The sequence below is a fragment of the Trichogramma pretiosum genome, unplaced genomic scaffold (assembly GCF_000599845.2).
Source record: "Trichogramma pretiosum strain Unisexual culture from Peru unplaced genomic scaffold, Tpre_2.0 scaffold18, whole genome shotgun sequence".
NCBI lineage: Eukaryota > Metazoa > Arthropoda > Insecta > Hymenoptera > Trichogrammatidae > Trichogramma > Trichogramma pretiosum.
This window is the reverse complement of record NW_019641681.1, coordinates 2,037,334-2,047,318: the sequence shown is the minus strand read 5'-3', so window position 1 is coordinate 2,047,318 and position 9,985 is coordinate 2,037,334. Positions and strand designations below refer to the sequence as shown.

Here is a 9,985-nt window from a genome sequence, read left to right as displayed (position 1 = left end):
ATTGTAATGTAATTCCCATCATCAGACGAGCAATATCACTTATCCGGAATTATAATAACGGAGAAAAGATTTGTTTTTATTGCTCGAGTCCACGTCAAACGTCAAGATAAATCTTGCATACGTATATGTACGTTTAGAAAGTAAATATCGAGTGCACGCGAGTATATATGATTCGGTCGGAATCTTTGACCATCGGTGCGAGCTAAAAATCGCTATATGCTCTTAATCGCAAGTGTGCGAGCGCGCGCAAAAGAGAGAGAGACTTTAATGCTTTAAATATAGACCAATTTTATTGCTCGTATATCATGGGTTTGATGACAGAGAAGTTTGTCGTCATCATCGCGTATAGGACGCGTTAGCTTTCACTGCATATCATTTTTGCGATTAGTAATATCCGAATTCGATTGAGCGTAAAGTACACGTACTTAAAAGTTGATTAAAAATTCCAAAAAATTTCTCTTCATTGATTTACTGTAGATAGTAAAAAAGGCATGCAACCGTGAAGGTATATACACAAAACACAAAACGATAGGGAACCAAGGATATATCGATATCAATCAATCTGTTGCTTTTTGAGTGAACCCATGAAAGGTCTTTTATGCATTGGTAAAAATTCGTTCGATCGATGAACACACATGTACATAGACAGAATTACAATTGCAATTTTTAAAAACATTATTCGATCAATCAAAGGCCCCGCGCGCAAGAGTGTGTATCAAAGCGTCAAAAGGATACGATTATGGTCGGGCCGAGAGAAAGCACTGCATTGCACAGGACACTAACCGTCAGTACGTTATAAATTGCATCTGCTTCAACAGGAAAGAAGCAACTTTTTAGGTCACAGCAGAGTATGCGCGTACTTATATGCACACGATGACGACGCAAAAATCACTTCGCAGGAGATGTTTCGCGTCGAGACAAGGCAATCATTCGGAATCATGCGGCGTTTAGTTCGGCCATGCCATGTAATACTTTCAATTGTATATGAATATGTCGCGCGCGCGCGCGCGCGCGTGTGTGTGTGTGTGTGTGTGTGTCAAAGGATGTATCTTCTTCTCGTGTCGTGAGAGGGAGAGAGAGACAAACAGCTATGCATATTCGTATTCAAAGCACTACTCCACAACAAATTTTACGATTTTGCTCGCTTATTTTTATGTTCGCAGCATTCAAATATTTACTTCTGACTAATTACTTTTTTTTTCGTTGACTCGTGAAATCTACTTTCAAATGACCTAAAAGCTCGCATTTAAAATCATTCTAGCAGAATAAAGATGAGTTTGTTTTTTTTTGTTGATCATGCACGACATGTTATTTTACTTACGCTAAATACAAAATATTTATACACTATTTATTTTTTAGACATAATTTCGCGATTTTAAATCATTCATTACATAGACTTCGATCACAATAGTATTTTTTAAAAACTAACAACTACGTACAAAACATTCAAAAAAACAATAATATTACTAACATACACAACTTTAACAACTCATATAATTCATGTTCTTTTTGTTATCAGAAAATTCCAAAAGTGGCAAATGACTCATATATTACTTATTTTTTAAAAGCCGAGTAACTCAGAGAATTCGATATACATGTGGATGTGGATCATGTTCTTCGACGTGTTCGTCATCTTCAGGATGAAACAGAGCGTCATTAATGCGCCTGATTTTCTTCAGCAATGTTGACAGTAAACTTGACTTTTCTTTGGCCGGCCGCTGATAAAAAACGATTTGTTGCTTTAAGGGAACCTGAAGTAAAATGCCTTTGGGGTTACTTTCTTTGTATTCATGATCCTTTTCTAATAAAAAAAATTTGTGCGTGAGATATTATAATCTTCAGTGAGGTGCAAGCGAATCTTAAGTGGCGGAAATCCAAATGACCTTAGGTGTACATTAAACATCTGGGATACTTTCATTTTATCGAAATACTTAAAAAAGACAGATCCTTGTAAGCTCGTTATGAGTTATAATTAATAAGAAAAAAGAGTTAGTAACTTTGATCTCAAGTTTTTTATTGAAATATTTTCAAAAATAAAGTAACAATGAATATATAATAGATTTTTCATCATACATATCAAATATAAAAAAATAACGAAGGAATTTATATGTCTAACATTTAATTTTCAATTAAATGAAAATAATAACTCCAACCTAACGCGGTCATTTGAAGTAGCGCAAATTACGTTCGCAAGAAAACACTAGTGCAGCCATAGATACTCACCCAGAATATCATTATTGTCCCAAGACAAGGATTTTTGTTGAAAATTCGTTGAGTCGTCGTGTAAGGGGTCAGAAAGTGTTGAATCCCATGACGAGTGACCTAATGGCAATGGCGATGAGTAGCTGGGAAAACTATTCTCAATACTGGACCAACTTTCAGATGGAAAATCATGGTGGTGTAGACTTCATATCGGTAAAATTGAAAATAATGTGAGATACGACCGAGATTTTATGATTTTACTAAAAATAATTAATGTTTCGTTACTTATGATGCAATGCGGACACGTCGATTTTGATTTTGTGCGGTAGCGGAGGCCGTGGAGGCCTTATCGGTACTGGATAGTAATGCACATGATAATGGTTTACGGGTTTTATTTCCTTGTGTTTACCTCCTATCGATTCAATAATATTCCACACAAGTTTTCCTGGCCTAGAAAATTTCCCCAAACATTGTTTGACTTTAACAATTTTTTTTCGCTATCAATAAAAACTTATGAATTTATAAAATAAAACAAAAGTTAATAAATGTTAGTAATTAGTAACTTTGAACTACAGAGAACGTACACTTTTTAATTGCTCCAACTCAATTTCATTACGAGAGTTCAAAAATTTTGTCGCGCGAGCTAAAAAAGTTCCTTTAAACAAGTTAATCATTGAGAAGCTCTTTTTTCGAGTATCTGAACGCGCTTTTTTAATTTAAAATGCCAATAAAACGTTACTTACGTGTGAAAGAAAATACACTGTGCTGTCTGACTAATACATAGTAGTACAATGACACAGGTGATCTGGGAAATGGCCGAATGCATGTTTTCTGATCACTTGATTTTCAGAACTGGATTAATCGATTTAACAATTTTTTCACTTCTCAGACACTTGTAGCTCGTACAAATAATTTCACACAGAACAGAGATGTTGGAACTAGATTTGTCGCTTTACGCTCGCTACGTGTAAAAATCGAAATTTCATGATGCTCTGGTTGCTATCTTACACTTGACACCGAGTTAATCCGATCATGCATACAAACTTTTCTGTGTCGGTATCCTAATCATCAATCGGGTCTCGTACGATGTACCACACTCCACGTAAAATGCATAACGCACTAAGATTCTCGGCGAAAACAAGATCGCTTTATAAGCAATGCTCCCCTCCTTCCCATCGTTCAACCTCAGCTTTACTATCTAATTCTCGTGCGCCTGGCGGTGTACGTTAGTATATACACATACCATACGTGCACTACACTGCGTGTGTACTCACTGCGTGTACAAACATATTTCGTATGGGTCTCGCGTTTCACGTGTACTGCGTTCGTGACGATTCATCGGACACAGTTGGGAGTTTTTCTCGACATATATTTCGACGGAAACGTATGAGTTTTCATTGTCTAAAGAGGCCGCAAAATGCCTTGTGTTTCGCTAATTTTGAAAAAATGATCACGCGTAAAGGGAAATTTCGCTTCCGAAAGTAGCCCTGCTTGAAACGACACGGATGACTCTTTATGAAATATGCACGCACACTAAACTACCGAATCTTAACCATAGACGTTTAAGTATATGCAAAAGGATTTCGTTTAGAAAAATAATTAGTAGAGGGCAGTGAAAGCCGTTATTCAATACGGCCTTATAATTTGGTAATAATCCATCACTTATGTTTTTACTTAGTTTCCAATCATTTCCGAGCGAGCCAATAAGCTTGCATAGTTATCGAATTTTTTCCATTCATTTTACTTTTCTATGCGTTTAATAAATAATATAACTAAAAAGATTTTTGGTACACGAAAATATATCAATCGTTCGTATCATTAGATAGTAATTAACGTCTATGAAAAACGATTTGTAGCGCGTGCCAATATTGTATGCGATCGCGACACTCGAGTGAAAGCTATTGATAAATGTTGTTATTACACGCGGAATCAGCAGCAAATCTGAGGTGTAACACTTTATAGCTATGCATCTTGGTTGCACATATCGCAGGCGAGAAAAGGAATTTCTCTCTCGAGGCAAATAGTCGAAAAATTGGTAAAAAACAAATATACATGATACATTTCTAAGCGGAATTAGAGTTCAAGTGCAATGTCACATTAATTAGGTTTCGTGCAGCGAGACGCACGCTTGCATGCCGCTGATGCAGGACGCAGCTGACAGGACGGCTCAGTAAAACCTGTTCCAATGCCACACTGAACTTCGCCGATTGACTTTGAGATGCCAAGGAGATGGCGACGAACAAGAAGAACTTTCACGTTCGCAACTTAACCCGACGCTGCTAAGTGTACTCCGAGCGCGCCTCTGCTCTTGCTCTTTATATTAATTTATACATTGCTCATAGCGGTAAAGGAAAATTCGCGTAGGTTGCTCCAGTAAAACGGCCGAAATAATTTCCGAGCTCATGAAATCGACTGGATAATCGACAAGGACGGGGGGATGCCTTTCTTTCCTCTCTGCGATCATTTTGCTTTTAGTTACCTCGTAAACAAACGAATTTACGAGACTTATGCTTTTGAATAAATAAATGCACGAAAGATGACCGTTATTGAGCATTTAAATTTTGCACAGAGTTCTAACCGCGTCAATTCACCGTACGACACTTTCGCACAAAAGTAATAGTTTTTATGGGTGCAAGTGATCGTCGACGCCGCTGCAGCTGTGTCAACCTATGCAAAGATCGTATTATATGATGGCTGGCTTTCTCATGCGCGCGCTCAAGAATGCATTTCGTGAAATTAAGAAAATTTTTAGTGAAAGTTGTCATTAATAGAATGAGAAAAATGGTTCCTTTTTTATCATATATATTTTCTCAACTGTCGGAGGATACCCAGTAAATAAGTGTAAGCAACGGTAGCGCAGCTACGTGAATATATACAAATAACTATACGTTGTATACCGGAACACACGTTCCGATTAGGTCGTTCGCTTTCCAAAAAACGACAAACGCATGCGGGTCTTGCACTCGAGCCAATGCTAGGTACTTGAAAACTGCATCTTCGCGCGCTAAAGTGTCGTTATGTACACTGCTGCTACATGCCGGGGCTCGATAGCAGTGCTCGCGACCAGAACTCTAGAAAACTCGTTTATAATCAAAGACTTTATATAGGAACAAGTTGACCTTGTAGTGACGTAAATTAAGTATCAAATTAAAAGATAACTCTCTTGATACGAGTACGTATCAAGATCTAGCCACAGTGCTGTAGCCAACCATAAGTTCGTATTGAAAATATTAATGAGCAAAAAACGGATAAGAATTTTTTTGCTTTGTCTCTTACAGCGCAGTGAAATTTAGCGATACAGGAATTGCGGCACGGTACAGCACGGCTCCAATGAGGCAGAACATAAGAAGAAACGTAGCAGCGGTGAAAAACATAATAGGATTATGTTTGCGCGCAGCGTGCGAGAAGAGGACGATTTGCCTGCGCACTCGGACGTACGATTTCACACGTACCTGGCTACTAGATGGACGTTATTAAATAAGAGACAGGACGCGCGCGCGCTCGTTTGTCTGTGTATGTGTGGCTTCTAAAGCTGCAGTGCAGGAGCCTGCAGGGCCTGGGCTTATTTATTTTTCCACACCTATATATACGAAGTACACGTAGTCGCGCGCATACACACGCACACACCGACGTATTTCGTAATCTCCATTCGGAAGAATGGAGTACATGTACGTATGCATACATACGCGCGCAAGCTCGTCCCTCCGACTCTGTGGTGGTAAAGGAGCTTGCGGTCAATTAGCCCGCGGGATTTTAAAATAAACACTCGTTAACGGTACTTGAAACAAAAGCTTGCGCGCGCGCGTGCACCCCGGCACGTTTGATGAAATTACCCGAGCAGTGCGCACCCGACCGCCTCTGCCTTGATGACCTGCGACCGACGTTATGCATACAGCATATCTATACAGTGTAAAGCTGTAAAATAAAGGAAGAGGCAGCAGTAGGCAGTTCTGTAGATATTTTTTTCTCGGAAAAATGGTGTCTGAAGAACACTCTCATTATGGCATTGTTTATACACAAATTATGTATTCCTTTATTTTCGCGTTGTCGTTATAGAAACGATTCAAGATGATAATAGCGATTTCACTTTTAAATATTCTTGCCACGTAAATTTTCCCACCAGTAGGCACGAGTTCGCTCACAATTCTCTTATGATTTTTTTTCTCTCTCTATCTCTCTCCGCAAAACTCGAGCTTGTGCGGGCGAGAAAAGAAAAACAACGAGTGAGAGAGAGAAAAAGGCACAACTCAACCCGACTGTCATTAGCAGTAGGGCCACAGGGAGAAAGAGAGAGAGATAGCCAGAGAATGTAATGCCAAAATCCGATTTTCTCAACTTCAAAGAGAGCAGCGTGACTCCTTTATTTTGTCAGAGAGAGAGAGAGAGAGAGAGAGAGAGAGAGAGAGAGAGAGAGAGAGAGTGGCTACAAGTTGCAATGCAAATGGCCTAAACCGTTAAGATGATTAATAACAGGTTCGTTGTTTTGTCTTTGTGAATAGTGCGTGCGCCACGAGAAAGAAACGAGAGGAATCATAATTCAGCAGCGAGTGCCCATTTCCTCGTCGGATATTATTTACATAAAATGCGCTTGCCAATTGACGGGATGCATTTCAATGATAAACACACAATTATGCAAAACATAATTGCTGAAAACCATTTTTCGCGCGGCATAAATAAGTCTTCAATCATTCACTTGTTGTGAGTGGAAATTAACGACGAGCCATATTTAAGATGCATCACTGCCCGTTGGCATGTCTTTTATTAAGCGCCATAAACTCGATTCTCGTTCGCGATAACCTTTGCTACGTAGAGTACAAGTGCTAATTTTCTGCTTTCTTTTCTCTTTTTCTGCAGCACATAATTGTGATCCTCCCTGTATTTCTGTCTTCGACGTTAATAAAGTATTACATTGCAGTGTAGTGTTGTATTTTTCGTCTATATCATCTCATGTTCAGCGACACTCACCCGTTAATCAACTTTTCTCCTGGTTGTGAGTGTGTATCGTTCTCTCTTCTTCTTTTCTTCTTCAACATGACTTTTATCGCGTACATGCCAGCACTGTAAATACTTTCTATTGATTACATGCATGAGCATAGGCTATAGGTGAAGTACAAGTTGTTAAACGGTATTGAACGTGCACGTGTAATTCTTTTCTCTCTTTCTCTACCGCACGCGTCTTGGCTTCATTGCCATTCCCAACGCTGCAGATACACTAATGCACACGTTCGTTTCGTTTTTTTCTTTTTTCCTTTTTTTTACTGCCTCGTGTGTTCTGGGTATTTCTTTCTCTCTTTCTTTCTTCTCCTGTACTCTTCTGGTAATAAGAACAAAATCGAGGGAAAATAAGAGAAAAAGTTCGCGCAACTGGACCATTTTCACGTTTTCTGCTTTTGATTCTTACTTAATTTAATATTTGTCCCACTCTCACGCGCCTCTGTTGATATTTTCAATTTGTTCAATGGGTTTTTTTTTACTCTCGCTCGCGCTCACGCGCGCATGTTTTATCACCCCGACATTAAAATGGAGAACAGTATGTGGCCGCGCGTACATATAAAGGCCGACTTATCCGAAGGAAAAAAAACGTAATTTATGCAGAGTTGACTTTTCATGCCTCATTCCGAAATCGGGCGTCTTATTTTTATCAATTATTGAAATGCAAAAAATGTGTCTGTGGTTTATCGAGTTAATGATAGTCGATTAACCGCTATTCGAATGTCATGTAGCAAGAAATGAAAAGTTAGCTTGTTTAGCTGCCGCACAGACGTCGTGAATAGGTATTTAAAGTCGAAGCGCTAATGTGAAAATCTTAATTCGAAAACTTGTCGCGAATCGATCGCAGGCGGCGTACCCCAAGTTTATTGAACTGGTACATGTTTATTTTGAACAAGTTTATAAGCAATTAGATATTATATTTATAAAAATGGCTCTAAAAAATTTTAATAAAATAAAAGCTCTTACTTTCAGCGAAAATTATTATTATGTGTTAAAAATCGAGTCTAGATTCGTTTGTGAATAGGAAAAGCTTCACTTAATGAATTTTCGCGAGAGCATGGTAAAAATTTCACCAATATCTTGATTTAAAATATAAACGTTAAATTACTTCATACACGTGGACTTTCGTTTTGGAGCAATCTATTTAAATCTGCGCGTCAACTAGTAGGTTTCACCTTTACTTCGATCAAGCGCATAAGTGTATCCACGCCCGATCGTTTTTTACTTCATTATACTTCATCGTTTTGGGAAGTACACATGAGTTACGCGCCTGCATAAAAACACATATGTATTTCAGTCAGCAGAGATCCGGGAATGTAAATCAACCAAGTGTCTCGTTGATTTTCATCGGCACTTGTGTGTGAAAATTCCTTTATAAAAAAGGCGACGGCGGCCGTAAATTAATCCCTTGCGCGCACAAGCCAGTATTAAATACATATAGAAGCCGCGCGCGTCAGTCCGATCATCGCAATCAAACATCAGTATTACACGAGCATGCACCTCTTGGATTTCTCTATTCACACACACACACACATATATATATATATATATATATATATTCTATATATATAAGCACACAGACGCAGAGGATCGAATGCCAAACGCAGTAGCAGCAGCAGCTGGCGCTACCACAGAAAGCTTTGATTGCTTTATATCTCACTCGTAACGAGACGTAATCTGCATACGGAATGAACAGGTGATCCGCCGTATACTATACCCGGCGTATATGCGCCGGCGTCCGTCGAATCAAATTTGCGATGCGCTCGTTTGAGAGTGGAGCACCGCACACACATACCTACTCACACACACACACCCACTAGCATGCGCACACACGTATTCTCAATTCTCCGAACATTGCTGCTGCTCCTGCTGTTGTACCGTATACCCAATATGCATTGCTATAGAGCCACCTCGCCGAAAAATTTAAATAAGAATGGCAGTTTCGTTAATTGGGGAATCGAAAAGAGAGAGAATGAACGAGGATGAGAGGGAGGAAGCTCGGCGCGCAGTACAGCGTTGATAACGAGGAAAGGGTGAGCCGTGCGCGCGCGCGCGCTTTGTTTCATGTCTCATCCTACTTCTATACACATCTCCTTCGACTCACGAGAGAGAGAGAGAGAGAGAGAGAGAGAGAGAGAGAGAGAGAGAAAGAGAGCGAGTCTTTGATTAATGAGAGGGAAGCTTTTATGCAAGGTCTCTGTGTTTGTTGCTACTGCTTTATTGACGAGATTCAATGCTCCTCTGTCCGAACGAGCACAGCTTTTCTCTCTCGTTACGATTTTTTTGATATATTTAGAGAGTTGATTTTTCATTAGATTTCGTAAAAAAATATAATTATCGATTGCTTTGAATATTTCAAGTATTCGGTCTTGGTGCGAATCAGAACTTCCAACTAATTACTCCAATCGGTAGATAATTCGTCTTCGGGTTTAGATAACGATCCTCTTTTTCTTCTTGTTACAAGCTTCGCAAATTCCTCTCGATTTTTTATTCAAACTTGACGTAATTATCCAGGAATAACTCGTACGTTTGCTGCGAATAAAAAAAATTCGAAATCTTTCACACACGATCGGTGGCTCGCCAAGATATATATCACTTTTCAGTTCTCTGTATAATAGTTTGGGAAAAGGATATGCGGCCAACGCGCGCGCGTATATACCGAATGGCTCCTCGTCCTTTTCCGGTCTTGCTTGCTTGCTGCTGATGGTGAGTATACCCTCGCGCTCGCACGAAAGCGAGAGAGAGAGCCGGTTCGTTATCTCCTTCCCGCAGGGGTGACGAAGCACTACCA

General features: G+C 39.4%; 1 pseudogene; it reads right to left on the bottom strand.

Moving 5' to 3' along the window:
* Window positions 1-1,554: 1,554 nt before the first annotated feature.
* On the bottom strand, window positions 1,555-3,287 carry LOC106660020 (annotated as a pseudogene).
* Between the last annotated feature and the right edge of the window lie 6,698 nt (window positions 3,288-9,985).